This window comes from Schistocerca cancellata, chromosome 2 (genome assembly GCF_023864275.1).
Source record: "Schistocerca cancellata isolate TAMUIC-IGC-003103 chromosome 2, iqSchCanc2.1, whole genome shotgun sequence".
NCBI lineage: Eukaryota > Metazoa > Arthropoda > Insecta > Orthoptera > Acrididae > Schistocerca > Schistocerca cancellata.
This window is the reverse complement of record NC_064627.1, coordinates 1,124,164,211-1,124,178,972: the sequence shown is the minus strand read 5'-3', so window position 1 is coordinate 1,124,178,972 and position 14,762 is coordinate 1,124,164,211. Positions and strand designations below refer to the sequence as shown.

Genomic DNA, 14,762 nt, shown 5'->3' with positions numbered 1-14,762 from the left:
TCAGTTTTTCAAGGCCAATCCACTGTGCCAACTTATAACTAAATCTGAGGGGGGTGCGATGGGGGGGGGGGGGGGGTTCCCTTGTCTGCATCCTTTACAAATCGAAAAAATGATATTTCCGGATAATATTTTTGATTCCTCTACAATTTATAGTGCCACAAAAACTCCGAAACAGGACCACATTTGCATTTTTAACGCGCTTCTGCACTCTATATATAAAATACAGAATCATTTCACTTTATGTTTGTACTTGCCAGCCGCTTGTCAGAGATGCAGTAGTGAAGTTAAAAAAATTGGGAGAGTTTTGCGTCTCATTACGTCGGACTCTGTCCACACTATTAAATACATTAGGCAGGTCACGTAAAATACCACCCGGTGGGATTTTGTTACTTAATGCTTGTGAAATTTGGCAATCGAACGTTTAAATGGCAGTCTCGGTAGAGCAACAAAAAAATGGTTCAAATGGCTCTGAGCACTATGGGACTCGACTGCTGTGGTCATAAGTCCCCTAGAACTCAGAACTACTTAAACCTAACTAACCTAAGAACAGCACACAACACCCAGCCATCACGAGGTAGAGAAAATCCCTGACCCCGCCGGGAATCGAACCCGGGAACCCGGGCGTGGGAAGCGAGAACGCTACCGCACGACCACGAGATGCGGGCGGTAGAGCAACAGTTCTGAAATGCAAACTATGATTTACTTAGGATATCACTGTTGCTCAGGTGGGATACTATTCTAGAATACATTTTGGGAAACGATGTCGGTAGTGAAATAGGCCGTTTTCCTATCACCTTTCTTACAGAGGGGTTTAATAATTACATATCTGAATCTCCCTGGAGAAATATCCTGACTTAGTGGTGAGTTACGTATTTCAGATCAGACAGGACAGTTGTGGATAAATGTTTCTCGGATATCTTGCCGCGTCAGATTTGTTTGCCAACACAAGCTTTCATCACTTCCCCTGCCCGTCATCTTCAGGAGTTAACTGACTCCATGACGTAATTCGCCCAACTACATACGGATGTACAACACGGCCTACTAGAACGACGGTTAACTCCTGTCCATAACGACAGAGGAAGCTCTTGGAACCAAGAATTTACAAACAAAAATGACGCTGCATAAAACCAGAAAAACATTTATCCAAGAATATTGCCACGATAAATTACGTTCGCATAAGCATGATTTTTGTTCGAAGGTGCACACTTCCAGGCAGTCTGGAGAAATCAGTGTCAGTTCTTGGGTCACTTTTAAAACGAAGTCATCCATAAGAACACCGAAATCAGTTTTATCCATTCCTGAACTCTTGTTCTCACGATTGCCACAAGCATGTAAACGCGCAACCGTCAATGTTCGCAGTATTTTGCCCATGTTCACACCACCTCCGTGTCACGCTGAGAAATTGCTGAATGTCATTGTTCTTCCACGCAGGCTCACTTAAACAGCAAAATTCCTCTTCCTAGCCAAGTGTGTGCCTGGCACAACAATGGTGTCTCTCGAGCGAATTATTGCAAGAGCAAACCCTTTTGCCAGTACAGTCTGTTACATCGAATAACTGGAATAACAGACGAACTAAGTTGTGCCTACGACGGATTGGTTTACGAGTCTGACATTTGGAGAGATGTTATTGCTTCTACAGGAAAAAATTTATTTCTTCATTTTATGAAGCATTTCAAAGACATTTTTGTTCCACACAGATTTTTAATCTTTCTTTACAAAGAAGACTGACACTGATTGTGAAAGGTTTCAGTTAGTACTCCATTTTCCATTCGCTCTGAGTAACCCATTAAGTCGCCCTCTTTCTGACTCCGCACCAAAACACCGCTCAGCTCTGCCCCCGTCGGGAGACATACGTCGCTTGGACGAGCTGAATACAACCGTGTTTTGTTTGGGCCTGTGTTGTTGTGACGTCCGGTGCCGCGCTGGAGAACATGTTTGTTTGTCGCTGCCTCTCGCTGGGGAAACGGCGCTCGCTCTGCGCCTCGTGTGTGCATAAAACTGTCGCACTGAGTAAACATCCGGGCAGACATTGTCCAGTACGGTTTATGACTTTCGACATACATACAGCTGTAGCCAATCAGAAACAATAGGAAATGGCCCTTTTATTTATATTCGTGACAGTTACGATCTTACAGTGAAGAATAATTGTGACAAAAAACATTATCCAGAAAAAATTGAAATTGTTATTGTTACTATTCAGATATATTGCTACAGCCAGGGATGATTTATACTTGTAAGTACCATGCACTCTCAAAGCCTTCGCTGCTATTCATTTATCGCTACCTGAGAGTGAAGTTATGTCTCCGGCACTATTGCCCCTTCTCAAAGATTTGACCCTTAAATGAAGAAGCATAGCGAACTTACTACAGTTAACGAAATATGCGTTAGTGAGAGAACATTCATAGCGCAACGGAATACATAACGCGTGTTAAAATAGTATAAAATTGTATGTAACTTCTTCAGCCGTACTAATGCAACCTATGAGTATGAATGCGACTTTTCCTATAGAAAATACCGGTGTAATGCAGATGGGACGGCCTTTAGTGTGACCTAATGCCTGATAACAAAAGAATGAATTGCTGAAATGTAGTGTCTAAAAATCTTCATAGCTGCAACACGTTTGTTGAAGTTCTCTGCGGCTCGCGACTAACCTGACTGGGCTCAAAAACGTTTACAAAACCACTAAATATTTCCTCTGCTGAAGGCGAGCTATAGTGGCATCGATTCTGCTTATGGTAATTCGTTTATAGTAAGTTGTGCTCGCACCAGCTACTTCTCGTAACTAAGGCTAAGCGATACGTTCGCCACCGGCTCTGAGGGTTCGTAATCTGAAAGAATTATACCAGGAGAACAGAGTGCATTAGAAATTTCAAATCAGTTTTAATTACTGTACAAAAAAAAAAAAAAAAACACGGGAGCCGGCCAGTGTAGCCGAGCGGTTCTAGGCGCTTCAGTCTGGAACCGTGCGACCGCTACGGTCGCAGGTTCGAATCCTGCCTCGGGCATGGATGTGTGTGATGCCAATAGGTCAGTTAGGTTTCAGTAGTTCTAAGTTCTAGGGGACTGATGACCTCCGGAGTTAGGTCCCATAGTGCTCAGAGCCATTTTGAAAATAAACACGGAAATTCCTGAACTGTATGTACAAATGTCCATAGTCGGACCACATGTTTGTACAAATATAACACATTCACTAAAGCGGAAAAGAACCCAAGACGCTTTCAAACCCCATAATACTGTTAAAAGAGAGGGGAAAAAACGTGAAATTCGGTTTATATCCACGAATGACTGAATGAAAGGCCGATATTGATCCTTCCACATATGAACAAATTCTCCACCGGAAAAAAGTAACCCAACATTACGTTCATGCAGACACAAATACTCATAAAAAGCCAAATGATATGTAATCACTCCCAAGGCAGCGCAGGCATCTACATTCTCAACTAAATTAATGGAAAATGTTGTTGAATAATGCCCGTCTCAAATAATTCTCAAGACTAGAGTTTTGAATTTTTAAGTCGCTGGCTACAGCAAGATGTAAATAGGGTCCACAGGAACTATTCTCAGCCGGCCGCTGTGGCCGAGCGGTTCTAGGCACTACAGTCTAGAACCGCGCGACCGCTACGGTCGCAGATTCGAATCCTGCCTCGGGCTTGGATGTGTGTGATGTCCATAGGTTACTTAGGTTTAAGTAGTTCTAAGTCTAGGGGACTGATGACCTCAGATGTTGAGTCCCATAGTGCTCAGAGCCATTTGAACTATACTCATTAAAGACACACTTGTTTACTCAGTAGGAATTGTGAAGTAAACACCTTTCATTCTGAAACTTCCTGGCAGATTAAAACTGTGTGCCCGACCGAGACTCGAACTCGGGAACTTTGCCTTTCGCGGGCAAGTGCTCTACCAACTGAGCTACCGAAGCACGACTCACGCCCGGTACTCACAGCCATATCAGCGCACACTCCGCTGCAGAGTGAAAATCTCATTCTGGAAACATGTAGGTTAAAATAAAATATCTTTCCTTTTTTAGGCAGTATGGTATCGATAATAATGAGAGAGGGATAACCCACTCTCTCTCTCTCTCTGCAAAGTGAGTTTGAGTGGTCTGTACTGTCAAATTTGTATGAGAAGCCAAATCAAACCAGGTAACCTGTAAGACGAGAATGTTCGTCACCACTTATGGTTGTCTTGTATTTTGAAAAAGAAAATACAGAGATAAAAGCCTTTTTTTGCTCATTGAGAATATAAAATCAGCGCAATACGATTAACTGTCAATGCAACAGTGTTAGCCGAAAGTGAACAAGAACTGCGTTTTGTGCTGAATGTCACGGAACTTGTGTTCGCTGTAGTTAGGTAAGCACATAAATAAAAGGGAAGCGTCACAGATGGACATGCTGGAGGACTAAATGTTACAATCGGGTACGTGCATTTTAAACACTGGCCTATAAACAATTTGGTACCTGGGAAACAAAACAAATGAAAGCGAGAGGTAGACGGAAGACATACTACGAAAAAGGCCAAAGATGCGTTTGTAAGAAGTAGAATCTAATCTCCGAGAATGTTTTGAGCATATTAAAATGACTCTGAAAGCCGCCCCCCCACCCCAAAAAAAAAACTTGTAAAACGGACTACAATCGGCGCAAAGTGCGTTCCTAGTAGGTGGACATACTCATAATCGGTTCCTCTTGAACTTAAAACACATTCGGTTGCAGTTCATCTCCCTTCTTAAATGATTTTCGGTGATACGGTTACGACTCTGCTACTGTGAACCGTATAAATCACATTGCACTAAGATTTTATTATTATATGTTTCTTTAACAGGATACGGGATACATTTTCATATTAATATTGGAAAAGTTACCGCCACGTTTAATGAATGGTACATATGGGAGTAACAACACTAAACATAGTACGTTCTCCGTTGACATCATACCATTCTTCTGTTACTACACGCTAGCGGCTTGGAGCATTAGTATCCCTTCAGCTATCAAAAGGTTGCATACTTTGCCCCATGTAGAGCTTAGTGACAGTTTTTTGTAGACTGTGGTGTCACTCAGAATACTCTTTTAGAACACTGTTGTACGGACTTGCTAATAGTGCTTGCCGCCAACACGTCTGTGTGACTACATGAGGGCCGGAGAGAAAAGTTCACAGAATTTATTTCATAAACATTTCCTTTATTTAACAAATAATATCAATAAAAATGAGGTTTTGTAGAATTGATGATATAGCTAACTAATTGATAACCTTATGTCTAACTAAAGGAATACAAAAAGTAGTACGTAGTAATTCAACCAACGTAATCAGTGGAGATTATTCTGACTGGGGAGCAATCACGTATGGGGTTCCCGAAATCTGTTGCCCTCATATATGTAAACGTTATTTTGTCTAACAGGCTCTGAGCGCTATGGGACTTAACTTCTAAGGTCATCAGTCCCCTAGAACTTAGAACTAGTTAAACCTAACTAACCTAAGCACATCACACAGATCCATGCCCGAGGCAGGATTCGAACCTGCGACCGTAGCGGTCGCGCGGTTCCAGACTGTAGCGCCTAGAACCGCTCGGCCACCCCGGCCGGCGGAAAAGCACATTTTGGAACTACTTAAACAACGTCATGCAGCCACATTTGCGCTTAGAATCATTGTAGATCTTGGGGAGGGACGACACAGTAAGTTGACATATTTCGCGTATTTTCATTCGATGATGTCACATGGGATGATTTCTGGGGTAGCACATGCTTAAGAAAGAAATCCTTCATCGCTAAAAAAACGTGTTGTAAGCATACGTGGTGCTCACCCACGTTCATTTTTTAGACATCTGGTTATGGTTTAGGCATTTTCACTACTACTACAGAGTACATTAATTCCCTCTTGAAGTTCGTTGTAAATAATCCACTGCAGTTCAAAAGGAACAATTATGTACATAAGTACACTGCCAGAAGAAAATAATGACATTCATTAAGCCACATCAAGGTTGTCTTTACCACAAAATGGCATGCACTATGCTGCAACCAGAATTTTTTGTCTCTTACCCAGTGATATACAATGTCAGACAGAAAAGTAAAATTTGAAAACAAACTGAAAAAATTTTGTCCTTGATAACTCCGTCTATTCCCAGAAGGATTTCAATCATAATAATCTGTAATAGGTGGTGGGTAGGAAGTACTAAAGGCGGGTAAGAATTACTAGGAAATTGGAATCGTTGTTGCCTGGATTTCAAAAAATGGTTCAAATGGCTCTGAGCACTATGGGACTCAACTGCTGAGGTCATTAGTCCCTTAGAACTTAGAACTAGTTAAACCTAACTAACCTAAGGACATCACAAACATCCATGCCCAAGGCAGGATTCGAACCTGCGACCGTAGCGCCGCGTGGTTCCAGACTGAAGCGCCTAGAACCGCTCGGCCACATCGGCCGGCAATGGCCCCTATCTCTCTCTCTCTCTCTCTCTCTCTCTCTATATATATATATATATATATATATATATATATATATATATGTGTGTGTGTGCTTTCTATAGCGACTTCTGGCTCTCGTCACATCTAATGGCCAATTCCGAATTACACAGAAGTGCCCGGATACTTGTGATCAGAAAGTGTACATTTTTGTAGCCAAACAATTTATTACTACATTAATGTATGTTATATATTTTAATACCATTATTATTACGATCGTACGCTTCGGTGGCACCTTGCAAGAGGGAGGAAGGGGGGACCATTAAGAATGTGTTATCCCTCCTCAGTACTCTCAATCCGCACTTGTCGCAAAGGCTGTGTTTCATTTGCACAGACAATTTTAGAAAATGAGCAGCCACAGCCACTGAGTTCATGGTAAAATGAACTTGAATAAAATCGCAAACAGCTGTTAATTGATGAATAAATCATCAGTTAATACCCGCTTACGGTTTTATTCAAGCTCAGTTTACCATGTGTTTCATTTGTCTCTATGCGAACTTATTAATACGTCTCTCGAAAGGTGGTCAAATGCCATACAGCTCCAAGCCGTATCCCGGTGGTTATGTTTAACAAGGCGCAACGGTTGCTGAGTTTGGCTGTCGTGCCTGCAGCGATAACGCGAAACCGAACGCTGGAAGGGGGGGGGGGGGGGCTACGGGTCGAAAGGCGGGGGGGGGGGAGTGGGGGGGCGCTTGAGTGTGTCCGCCGGAGGCGGCGCGCCGGTTCGGGTTTCCATTGTCGCCAGCCGCCGCTGCCGCCAGAAATCCTCTGCAGACTGGCGCCAGCGCGCCGCCGAACTGGCGGTAACCCGAGTGCTTCGGGAAGTATCTGCGCGCGCCTATGATGTAACTCGAGGTTTCCCGTCCCATTTCACAGGACGCGGCGCCGCCAAGGTGAGCGCAGGCGCGCCAGATGGCGCCAGTAATGATACTGCGCCAGTGGAGGGGCAAGAACTGTTGCCAGCTCCCTCCCTCTGCTTCGTCGCTCCAGCCGCCCCGTGAAACCTACCTGCTGCCTGTATTCCCGAGCGTTCGGCCGTGTTAATGGAGACGTTGGCAAATGTTTGGAGAAGTTAAGCCGAGATTGTGCAAGAGAATAGCAGAGCGCCATCTGTGAGAGAGCTCACAAGGATGAGACCAACTGAATACGGTTTTCATGTGATACGTGTAACTTAGGTTTCTGTAGAGGCAAACTACATCGTTCCGTTTCCACCATCAAGTACGCTTAATGGCAAAGTTGGAAACGCTTCGTATCTTCTGACCTCTAATATACGTTAACCGACTTTGAATCTTCGGAGAGGCACAAGTCGCCTGTGTGAGAAATGAATGGACTTAGCGAATCTTCAGCATAAGTGAAGTGTATTATTGAGTAATGTTTCAAACTAATTAGCACGGAAACACCGAGCGAGGTGGCGCAGTGGTTAGCACGCTGGACTCGCATTTTGTAGGACGACTGTTCAAACCCTTGTCCGGCCATCCTGATTTAGGTTCTCAGTGATTAAATCGCTTCAGGCAAATGCCGGGATGGTTCCTTTGAAAGAGCACGCCCGACTTCCTTTCCATAATTCGATGGGTCCGATGATCTCGCTTGTTGGTCCCCTCCCCCAAAATAAACCAACAAAGCAACACGGAAACCATGCAGCCCTATAGATAACTCCCATATGCAGCAGGGCTCGTATTTATGTACCTTCGCCCATGAAGAAGCTTGCACAGGATAGAGTATCATGGAGAGCTGCATCAAACCAGTCTCAGGACTGAAGACCACAACAACAACAACATTTTTATCACTGCTGCGTCGCAGCGCCACCTCTTGAGGTGATCCTGTATTAGGCTTCAGAACTGGCACACGACTCTGGGGCGCATTATGCTTACTACCTGAGCCCGCATCTTACTCTTTTACTCGCTTCCTGTGAACGGGAACGCGTTATGCTGACCTTGGTGTCTCTGGCGTCTATCTAGAAAGGGTAATGATTTTACTATTTTATATTTCCAGTTTTTACTGAGCAGGTTCAAAAGGATGTAGGCTGCAGTAGGTACTGGGAGATGAAGAAGCTTGCACAGGATAGAGTAGCATGGAGAGCTGCATCAAACCAGTCTCAGGACTGAAGACAACAACAACAACAACGTCCATTTTGATTGTGCAAGTGTTCATACATGCAAGTGTTGAGAAGTAAACGGAGAATTTTGCTTTCGTTATACAGGATGTAGCAAAGCGATACAGGCAAACCATGTAGCATTGTGCAGAGTGTCTTACGTAATAAATTGACAATGCGAAACAAAACCGGAACCGTCACTAACGGCGCTGCAGAGTTGTGAAGTCATAGGGGACGCTTTTCACTGCTGGCAGGTGATGTTTAAAAAAAATCTACGGATACCAGTCACTGAATGCTGGTCCCTTATTATCACTGGATCATGGGTGAGAATCTTCCTACACGTCGATCAGGGGGCCTGAATATGGTTGCTCAGTAAAATAACGCTTTGGAGATTTTGATTATTGAAAGGTGTTTTATTTTGACAGCCGAGGTCCCGCAACAATCTGTAAAAAGATGGAAATGCAGAGATTTTAAGGATATGGAATCCCATACACTGCTAGAGGAATACAGGAACCAGAAGGCGAGACGGAAACGAAATGAAACGTCACGAGTTAGAGATGGTATGCGAGGCCGGCCAGCGTGGTCGAGCGTTTCTAGGCGCGTCAGTTTGGAAGCGCGAGACCGCTACGGTCGTAGGTTCGAATCCTACCTCGGGCATGGATGTGTGTGATGTCCTTAGGTTAGTTAGGTTTAAGTAGTTCTAAGTTCTAGGGGACTGATGATCTAAGATGTTAAGTCCCATAGTGCTCAGAGCCATTTTTGATGGTATGCGATGTTATTTCAGTGATTATAAAATCGAGGCAGTTTTACAAAGAGCTTGGCAGTATAACCCCACTAGCGAGTAAGATTCGCTTGGTTAGGGTGTAATAACATGACTGTGTCATCATCTAGGCAAACTGGCCCACAACTGTTGTAACTCAGTCACTGTTGATCCATCATGGAACGAGCACATCAGCTGGTTAAGGAATTGTCAGTATTAATGAAATTCTCCAACAGCCGTGTAACTAAGATGTTATTTTGACGACAACCAGTTTCGGCATTCCACTACGCCATCTTCAGGCCCCCTATGCATCACTTAAAATAAACTATAGTGGCATACAGCGCCATTTATCCCTTTGAGTTGCTATCAAGTGCTCGAGTGAACGGTTTGAATTCACGAAACTCAGGGATAAAGGGCACTGTATGGCGGTATCGTTTATTTTGAAGGATGCATATGTTGCCTGACGATGGCATAGCGGAATTCCGGAACTCTTTATCGTCAAAGCCAAATAACATCTTATTTACACGGCTGTTGGAGAATTTCATTAATATTGACAAGTACTGTTGTAACTGGCCCTTGATAGCCTGGATACTGGTCCTAGGACGGAGTTGGCGTCTGAGCTGGTCTCATACCTACTCCATTGGGGACAGATCTGAAGATCTTGCTGGCCACGGAAGTTGCTCGACATCGCGCAGACAGTTCACAGAGATATGTTACTTTTGTAGACATGCGTTGACCTGTTGAAGAAAAATAGCACTACGATGCTGTCAGTTATGAGGTAACACGTGAGGACGCAGGATGTCCTTGATGAATCATCGTACCGTCAGAGTTCCCCCCAAATGCACCAGCCGTGATCTGAAGTCACATCCGATGGTTTACCACACCAACTACATAGAGACAGCGCGACGCGCCGTACTGGACTTGACATGGGGTATACTGTACTACTACTAGTCACTGCCTTTCCTGTCCCACTCGCAAGTACAGGGCTATTACAAATGATTGAAGCGATTTCATAAATTCACTGTAGCTCCATTCATTGACATATGGTCACGACACACTACAGATACAAGGAGAAACTCATAAAGTTTTGTTCGGCTGAAGCCGCACTTCAGGTTTCTGCCGCCAGAGCGCTCGAGAGCGCAGTGAGACAAAATGGCGACAAGAGCCGAGAAAGCGTATGTCGTGCTTGAAATGAACTCACATCAGTTAGTCATAACAGTGCAACGACACTTCAGGACGAAGTTCAACAAAGATCCACCAACTGCTAACTCCATTCGGCGATGGTATGCGCAGTTTAAAGCTTCTGGATGCCTCTGTAAGGGGAAATCAACGGGTCGGCCTGCAGTGAGCGAAGAAACGGTTGAACGCGTGCGGGCAAGTTTCACGCGTAGCCCGCGGAAGTCGACGAATAAAGCAAGCAGGGAGCTAAACGTACCACAGCCGACGGTTTGGAAAATCTTACGGAAAAGGCTACAGCAGAAGCCTTACCGTATACAATTGCTACAAACCCTGACACCCGATGACAAAGTCAAACGCTTTGAATTTTCGGCGCGGTTGCAACAGCTCATGGAAGAGGATGCGTTCAGTGCGAAACTTGTTTTCAGTGATGAAGCAACATTTTTTCTTAATGGTGAAGTGAACAGACACAATGTGAGAATCTGGGCGGTAGAGAATCCTCACGCATTCGTGCTGCAAATTCGCAATTCACCAAAAGTTAACGTGTTTTGTACAATCTCACGGTTTAAAATTTACGGCCCCTTTTTCTTCTGCGAAAAAAACGTTACAGGACACGTGTATCTGGACATGCTGGAAAATTGGCTCATGCCACAACTGGAGACCGACAGCGCCAACTTCATCTTTCAACAGGATGGTGCTCCACCGCACTTCCATCATGATGTTCGGCATTTCTTAAACAGGAGATTGGAAAACCGATGGATCGGTCGTGGTGGAGATCATGATCAGCAATTCGTGTCATGGCCTCGACGCTCTCCCGACTTAACCCCATGCGATTTCTTTCTGTGGGGTTATGTGAAAGATTCAGTGTTTAAACCTCCTCTACCAAGAAACGTGCCAGAACTGCGAGCTCGCATCAACGATGCTTTCGAACTCATTGATGGGGACATGCTGTGCCGAATGTGGGAGGAACTTGATTATCGGCTTGATGTCTGCCGAATCACTAAAGGGGCACATATCGAACATTTCTGAATGCCTAAAAAAACTTTTTGAGTTATTGTACGTGTGTGCAAAGCATTTTGAAAATATCTCAAATAATAAAGTTATTGTAGAGCTGTGAAATCGCTTCAATCATTTGTAATAACCCTGTAGAGCGAAGGAAAAACGACTGTCTGTCCGCCTCCATATGAGCCCTAATTTCTCGAATCTTATCTTCGTGGTCCTCAAGCGCAGTGTATGTTGGCGGCAATAGAATCGTTTGGTAGCCAGCTTCAAATGCATGTTCCCTAAATTTTGTCGAAAACATCCCTCCAGGGATTCCATTTGAGTTCCTGAAGCATCTCCGTAGCACTTAACTTGTTGTTCGGACGTACTGGTAAGCCGGCCGCGGTGGTCTCGCGGTTCTAGGCGCTCAGTCCGGAACCGTGCGAGTGCTACGGTCGCAGGTTCGAATCCTGCCTCGGGCATGGATGTGTGTGATGTCCTTAGGTTAGTTAGGTTTAAGTAGTTGTAAGTTCTGGGGGACTGATGACCTAAGATGTTAAGTCCCATAGTGCTCAGAACCATTTGAACGTACCGGTAACGAATCTAGCAGCCCGTCTCTGAATTGCTTCGATGCCATCCTTCATTCCGACATGGTACGGGTCCCAAACGCTCGAGCAGTACTCAAGAATAGATCGCACCGGTGGCCTATATGCGGTCTCTTTTACCGGTGAACCACTCTTTCCAAAAAGTTCTCCCAATAAACCGAAGCCAATAGCAGTTATTACATGCTCGTTCCATTTCATATTGCTTTGCAACGTTACCCCCAGATATTTCAACGACTAGACTACGACAAGCACGACACTAGTAAAACCGTAACCGAACATTACAGGTTTGTTCTTCCTACTCATCCACATTAACTTACATTCTTCCACATTTAGAGCTAGCTGTCATTCATCACACCAACTAGAAATCTTGCCTAAGTCGTTGTGTATGTTCCTACAGTCAGACGACAACATGCACCACAGCATCATCAAGAAACAACCGCAGATTGGTGCCCACCCTGTTCACCAAATCATTTATGTATACAGAGAACAACAGCAGTCCCATCACACTTCACTGGGGCATTCCTGACAATACACTTGCTTCTGATGACCCTTTGCCGTGGAGGACAACATACTGGGTTCTATTATTTAAGAAGTTTTCGAGTCACTCACATATCTCGGAACTTATTCCATATGCTCGTAACTTCATTAACAGCCTGAAATGGGGTACCGTGTCGAATGGCTTACGGTAATCTAGTAACATGTCATATACCTGTTGCCCTTCATCCATAGTTCGCAGTATACCAGGTGAGGAAAGGGCAAGCTGAATTTTGCACTAGCAATGCTTTCTAAAACCATGCATGCTGATTCGTGGACATAAGCTTCTCAGTCTCAGGAAAGTTCGAAATCTTCGAAATGAGAATAGGTTCAAGGGCTCTTCAGCGATTAGAAGTTAGGGATACTGGTCTGTAATTGTACCGTTCCGTTCTTTTACCCGTCTTAGACACTGGAGTCCCCTGCGCTTTTTTCCAGTCGATTGGGACTTTGTGCTGGGCGAGAAATTTAAGACAAATGCAAGCTAGGTAAGGGGCCAATGCCACAGAGTAGTCTTTATAAAACCGAATTGGGATTCCATCCGAACCGAGTGATCTATTTGCTTTCAAATCTTTCACTTTCTCTACGCCAGGGACGCCTTTTGCCGTGTCGTCCATACAGTAATTTGTCCGATGGTCGAATTACGGTATGTTTGTACGATTCTCCTGTGCGAACGATTTGTGGAACGTGAAATTTAAAACTTCACCATGGCACCAGGAGTAATACAGTGATATGTATTATTTACAGGTCTAACTATAAACAATACGTGATTAAAAATTCAGTTCACAATTATAGTTATCTCCGTGCGTCTCCAGAGCATTGGAAGATGGGACCTGAGGAAGCCGCCATACTCGCCGACAATAGTCGTTCTGGGCAATGCAGAACCACGATACATTACTGAACACGGTACGACGCCATTCACCAACAATTCCTGCCTCCCGGTCACGTTGTTGTTGTTGTGGTCTTCAGTCCTGAGACTGGTTTGATGCAGCTCTCCATGATACTCTATCCTGTGCAAGCTTCTTCATCACCCAGTACCTACTGCAGCCTACTAAAAACGTAGCGGCTTGTGTTGTGGGTGTTGTAATTCCCTAGTATGGCTGTTGCTAGTCTTTGACCAATGGTGTGCTGTGACACCATTACTTGTTGTAGTATTGCGGGGAGAGGCGAATTTGCCTTGTCATTGTCAGACCTGGTCTACCGTAAACTTGGGAGGAGTATGCCTGTATTCACGTTCCCGTGCAGTCCAACATCGGACCACTGTCACTTCCGAACGGCTCACAAATCTACATACGTGTACAATTCAACCAGCTGGCCAAATGAGAGCCACAATAAGGCCCGCTTCAGACTCTTGTTAGTTGCCGGCTGCGCTGCCTCATAGGAGTACGTGGCACCTCCGTGTCCTTCACAGCAGTCACTCAACGTCTGACTTGTTCACAACATTCATATACCCTACCGGATACGGTAACAACACATAACACGAACAGCATTCATACACCCCAGTTGCCGAGCTACCTTTCACAAAGCTTTGCAGCTCTAAAGTCATTTACACACTCACCGACAGTGTGTACGTGTAAGGAGGTGGAATGGTTTCCGATCATGTCTTCTGGGTTCTTCACTGTTTGTGGCAGGCAATGTAAAAGCTGCTACATATATAATATTTTTTACTGATCATCTGGGAGATACACATCACAGAAAATAACATGAAAGCATTTTTCATATACTTGTTAAACCAGTTAAAAAAAATGAAATGAGTACTCACATAATATCAACATAATGATTGCTCAAAAGGAAAGTTCCTTAACGTCAGATACATGAAGAGAAGGTAAGTCTCCATCACATTGAACCCGCTGGACCTAAGAAGAGGCATCACAATAAGACTGAAACAATAAAAATATCTCAAAAATGCAACTGTTATCCGTTAGCACATGGATGTTCAGTATAGAAAATCACAGTAAAAACGTTCGTGTAATAACGTAAAACCAGCTGGTTCCATATTCATATTAAATGCAGAAGTCTGTCAAGTGAGGGAGAGAGGAGGCTTTACATGCTGACAGGAGCCTCAGATGATGTCTACACGGGTCAGACGAAGACAATGTTCATTGTAACACCGGCTTCACGATTGGCCTGGAGTGCCATCGTGACAGATATGAGCAGTTTCACAA

At 44.3% G+C, this 14,762-nt stretch overlaps 1 protein-coding gene across 2 annotated transcripts in view; it reads right to left on the bottom strand.

Moving 5' to 3' along the window:
- Positions 1–14,762, bottom strand: part of LOC126163164 (ankyrin repeat and fibronectin type-III domain-containing protein 1) — a 793,804-nt gene that overhangs the window by 454,845 nt on the left and 324,197 nt on the right. The window contains exon 2 of one of the 2 annotated variants that reach the window (XM_049920104.1): positions 14,360–14,453. The exons of the other annotated variant lie outside the window; for it this stretch is intronic. The gene's annotated coding sequence lies outside the window, so the exon portion shown is untranslated. The remainder of the gene's footprint in view (positions 1–14,359; positions 14,454–14,762) is intronic. 2 annotated transcript variants of the gene reach the window in all.